The following is a 6217-nucleotide window of genomic DNA, read 5'->3' on the forward strand; positions in this document are numbered from 1 at the left end:
GGTCTTGGTTATTTTAGCCTGACATGTGGTCATTTCAGTCACCCGATCTTGGCTCAGTCTAGACCATTTTTCAAATTCACGAATCATTTTTTATTTGACTCAAACGGAATGTATGTCTAGAGCTTTACAATATCCCTGTCTAACAAAGATGTACAAAAGGGGCAACTATAGATACACATTTGTGTCCGAGCCTAATTGGACTGATTTTTTTTGTTATTATAGTATATATTATATGATATTATGTTATATCATTCTTAATGTCACTATTATTATTATTATTATTATTATTATTATTATTATTATTATTATTGTTGTTGTTGTTATTTTATTTTCCTTTTCTTTCTTTGGTATTTTTGTATATATTATAATATAGTATTATTAATGTCACCATTATTATTATTATTATTATTATTATTATTGTTGTTGTTGTTGTTGTTGTTGTTGTTATCATTATTATTATTATTATTATTATTATTATTATTATTATTATTATTATTATTATTATTATTATTGTTGTTGTTGTTGTTGTTGTTGTTATCATTATTATTATTATTACTATTATTATTATTATTATTATTATTATTATTATTATTATTTTCGCTTCTTTTTCTCTTTTTTTTCTTTTTTTTTCTTTTCTTTTTTCCTTTTTTATACCAATCTGCATGTGAACAAGAAAGGGAATTAGGATCAGAATCTTTTGGTCAAAGTTCTATCAATACAAGTGCTAAAATTTTGGACTAAAAATCACTTGAGACAAAATGCAATCTCAAGATTCAAGCCTGAGATTGATTCTGTTCATTTCATAAAATTGATCCTAAAACTGCCTAGAAATTGGACTAGATTTACAGAGGATAGACATAAAAATTTTGAGGAAAAAGGGTCTTAAAAAATTTTAGGCAGTAAAAGTATTCTAGAAGTTTGATTTTGGGATTTTGGATTTTGGATTTTGGATTCAATCTAAAATTTAGGTTCGATTTTAGGTTTTTAAGGTTAGAATTGGGATTCTGGATAATTTTGGGAGTGATCGGAGCAAAATTTAGGAGAAATCTAGAAAAATTGGAAAAAATCTAGGCTTTTCTAAAAAGTTTTTAGTTTTTCTGGGTTGGGATGAATTTTCCAATAAAGGTTTGAATTTTTCGACGAAGTTTCCAGTGACCGGTTGAATTTTTCAACCATATTCCAGCCAACTTTCTAGAAACTGATGGTTTCTAGTTTTCGATTGAATTTTTTGGTGACTTTTTTAGAAACTGATGGAATTTTTAATTTTCTGTTGAAGTTTTCAGTGAATTTCTTGATAAATTCTAAAGAGAAGTCAGAGCTTATCAGTCTAGAGAAAAGGAGCAAAAGGGATTTTAAAGCAAAAACACTGTGGTTGGCTTTTATACAAGGTTAAGACAATGTTGTTTAGGCAACCTAAGATTTGTGCTCTAACCCGACGACCTGCACATTGACCTGTTTTAACCTAACCTGATTGCAGGTTTTTCTTTTTTTCATTTTATTTTTATTTTTTTATTTTTTCTGGCTTTATTTATGTCATTTTATTCTTGAAAATAAATGAGTTTTTTTTTAAAGGATTCTATAAAAAAAAAAAAAACCCTTTTCAAACAAAAAAAATCTTTTCAAATAAGGTTTTCAAAATAAATAATAATAATAATAATAAAAATATTTTTAAGTTTCAAAAAAATATTTATATATATATAAAAAATCATTTCAATAAATAAAAAAAATCTTTTTCAAATAAAAATCCTTACAAAATAAATTCATGAATTCTGACAAACTATTGGAGAGGTTCAATTTTTAAAAAAGAATCCACCAAACTATTGGGAAGTTCCATAAATCGATTTTCACAAAAAATAAAAGGTAAAAAAAAATATAATTTTATCCTCTAAACTATTGAAGGATTATTTTTAAGTCCTACCAAACTATTATGAGATTTTACTAATTTTTTTGAATAACAATATGTTAATAAATCCGACGATGATACCTCTTCAAAATGGGACACTAGTCTCTATGAATACTACTGAGGTGAGAGAATTATCTTAAATTGCTACCAAACTATTGGGACAATTTTAAGACTAATTTTCAATATTAAATTATTTGGTAAATCATAAAAATGATCAAACCTTGGATAATTTTAAATCAAACTAGTACCATCATTTGCATAGGCGTTATGGGAGTACTACAACCTTCTTCATGTGTAACCGACTCCTGAACCTAACATTTATTTTCGCATATCAGAATATGTTTCAGGTGGCCAATCATACTTATACAAAAAAAATTGGTGGTGACTCCTCTAATTCATGTCTAGCGGTAGGTCCACGAATCTATATGTTATGACACATGAAAGCTTGAAAGAGACTGCCATATAGTTATTAGATTTGTTTTAAACTTCACCTAGTCACTAATATGATTTCAATCGAAACTAAATCTGACCTGAATGTGGGCGAGAGCTCAATATTGCTAAACCGAGGTCTACAGAATTGTCATGGTTGTCCTATGCTTCCTGATGCCTCTTTTAAGGGTCTAAATAGAAAAAAAAAAAGAAAGAACTACTTTCTATTGAAATTAAAGTTATGAAACTTAATGGGTCAACCTCATTTATGTTGGACAAAAGTATGTACCTCCCTTAACACGTTAGTCAAAATTGACCCATTTCATTATGGGTCTAATTATAAAATTAATACAAAAATCACACTTAACTAAAATTATACTACATGATCGAGTATATCATAATATGGTACCATTATAATTATTCGTAATTTGACTTTAATTAACCTAAGTATGAATTAATTGACTGTGTTAATCCACATTATGAGATACATGCAACAATATCCCACTTGGACAACACAAGTCAATTTTGAATATTTTAAAAAATATAATATAACATACATACACTTGTACATTTAAAAACCAAATTTGGACTATTAGAATGGCAATCACTAAAATTGTCAAATATGAATAAATACCTGAATGGTCATACACTAGAATGAACATTTATAGGCCCTAGAATATATTATACCAATAAAGTACAAATGTGTTAACTTACATGCTCTCTATAACCAAAAGTATTTACGAGCCTTAAAATGCACTGTATCAATAGGATAAATGTACATAAACTTATGTATGCTTCACCAATAGCAATAAGTATTTCTAAGCCCTAGAATGCATAGTACTGATAGGGTAAGTGTACATAGCTTCATAATCACTTCAAAAGGAGTAGTATGATACTATGAAATAGAAATGATATGAATCAATACCCATTTTCATTATGTTTTAACATCTAAATCAAATGATCCATTGCTTTGAAAAAAGCATATGAAACCAACCCAGAATGTCTCATTTAATTGAATGCCATAATCGTTAGAATGCATGCAAGCAGAATAAAAAGTGTGGCAAATAGAAATCCATCCAGATAGTTACAACTAATTTTATTACATAGAGCTCTCACTAACTCAATACAATAGAAGGCTTTACAAGCCCTGTATAGGTGTCATGTTGTCAAAACACATTAGCAGCCAAAATTAGTTAGTGGTTACACCCAAATGAGCTCTATAGATTATGTGCTTTACATTTTTCTCCAAGATGGATTTCATTTCTTTTTCTTTAATAATCTATATGATGATTATAGATGCCTTATTTTGTCCAAAAAAAATTTTGGCATTAAAATGGGCTTTGAATTCTCAAATATGGAAAACAAAATTGTAATTAGGACTTAATTAGGCAATTGAATTATAAGCTAAATATCAAAAGCCCAAAATTGCATTTTTTTATTTTTAGTTTTTGTTATTATCTGTGATTTTCTTTTAAAAAATGGAAAAAAATGGAAAAAAAGAAAATGTAATTTTAAGGATAATTTCTTTAATTCTACTTTGAAATTGAGTTTGGAAAATCTTAAGGACAAAGAAAACATAAAAAGGAAAACAAATTTTAAAGGATCACATAATCGAATATCTCTAGATTCGGTTAACATTGAATGTTTTCCAAGTTGAGTTTATTATTATCTCTACAGAAGTAATTCATTAGCATCACTATAGAGCAATTGGCAAACAAAAGTAAAAGAAAAGAAATAGCACACAAATAGCTCTATTTCTAGAATCAAGAAGCAATTCAACTTTATTACCCAGCAATAAACCCAGAAACAAACCCAAATCTAAAAAACTTAAGATCAACTATCAAGTAAACCCATCAATAATTTTCTATACTATGGGTGTAAGTGATACATTAGTACTCATAAGTTATTTAGGTTTAACTCGAATAAAATCAAATTTGACTTGGTTATTATTAAGTCGAGCTCAAGCTTGAGTAGCTTGACTTATCAATCAAGCCAAGTTCGAGCATTTTTATACCAGCTCAAATTGTTCGTGAGCCTAATTGAGCTTTTATATTTTAATATATTTTAATTATTTTAATTAATAAAATATCTTGAGCTCATGCTCAAGCACCAATAATCAAACTTTTGTTGAATATAAGAATCAAATTTATTTTTATAAGTTAATCGAGTGAGCTTGAATAACTTGATTTTTATTTTGAGTCGAGCTCAAGCTTAAGCTTAATAAATATTGTACCAGCTCACACTCAATCGATTACACCCCTATTTTATACCCAAACAAGAACTTTACACCTAAGTAAACCACAAAGCCTGAACTTAGAAAGAAAAATTCAAAATCAATCCATCTACGTCAATACATCATCAAGAGCAAGTGCAATTCTAGCAATAATAACACAATTTACACAAAAAGCTAGAAATTGTACAGAAATATAAATTTGGCAAAATTTTTTAGGTCATAATTTGAGAAAGTTTTAAAGATTCTTGGTGTTAGAGTTGGCTAGAAAAGGAAGCAGCTTTTGGTGTTTAAAAAATGTGGTGACAAGGGTTCAAGTTGGATGAAATTTGGGTTTTAAAGGGTTATGGCTTAAGGTGTTTTCGGTGGTTGAAAAGGGAGGTTAATTTTTTAAAAGAATTTGAAAAGAAGCTTTAGGGGTAAACAGGAAGCAGAAGTTGGAAAGAAATGAGAAAGGTTTTTATTTAAATTCTCAGGAATGATAATGATGGAGATTGGTGGAGGCTGAGGCAATGGTCTTTGATGTTTCTAGGCTATAGATTTTTGGCTTTGGCATTTTAAAAAGAAAAAAAAAAAGAAGAAAAGAGGGGGAAGGAGGAAGGTCGATGGTGATCGAGTGGCAAAGGCAATGACGAGCTCACCGAATTCTAGGGAAGGGTTATCAATGTTTAGGTTTTGTTCTCAGGTTGAAGAATTGTATAAAGAAGGTAGAGGATTTACGGTATAGAGAGAAAAGCTGAGATGAAAATCTAAAGAGAAAAATTAAAGTTTTGATACTTATAGTAGTGTCAAAACTACATCATTTTGAGCATTGGAGAGAAAGGAATCAAGCTCGACTAGTCTTAATATCCACAAGGTTATCCAATTCTTAACCCGATTGTTTTGGTAAATTTTGATTTTTTTTTGTGCTTTTTATTTCTTTTTTTTTGTTTTTTTTTTATTTATTTGGGTCATATATTTTTTTATTTTTTTTCTATCTTTTAATTGATTGAAAAATAATGAGAAAAAAGAAAAAACTTTTGGTAGGATTTTTATTATGAGATTTATTTGCATGATTTTTTTATGATTTTATTTGTATAATTTTTTTATGATATTTAGTTGCATAATTTTTATTATGATATTTTTGCATGAATGATTATAATATATATTTGCATGATACTTTTCATGAATTTAATATATTTGCATGATTTATTACATAATATTTTGCATGGATTTTAATTAAAATGATTTGCTTACATAATATTTTTGCATGATATTTTTTTTTATTTATTGCATGATATCCTTGCATGGTTTTTTGTATTATTTTTATTATAATATTTTTGCATGATTTTTATAGTTTTATTTACATTATTTATTTGCATGTTTTGATTCTAGTATTATTGCATGATATTTTTTATAGAATTTTTATATGACAATATTTTGTAAATAAATAAAAGGAATTAAGATTTGATTTTTTAGGAGATATTTAATGAATCTGATGACGAAGTCTCTTCAAATAAACAACGAATTTATCTTCAATATTCTTAAGGTGAGAAAATTTTCATTTTTGTGAAAGCCTAAGGATTTTTTTTGAATATTTAAATATTGAAATTAATAAAAAAATATTTGATTAAGGCTTAAACAATATAAAATGTGATTAATTTAGTACCAATTTT

The sequence above is a fragment of the Durio zibethinus genome, chromosome 2 (genome assembly GCF_047325235.1).
Source record: "Durio zibethinus cultivar Kanyao isolate XHJ-2024 chromosome 2, ASM4732523v1, whole genome shotgun sequence".
Classification (NCBI taxonomy): domain Eukaryota; kingdom Viridiplantae; phylum Streptophyta; class Magnoliopsida; order Malvales; family Malvaceae; genus Durio; species Durio zibethinus.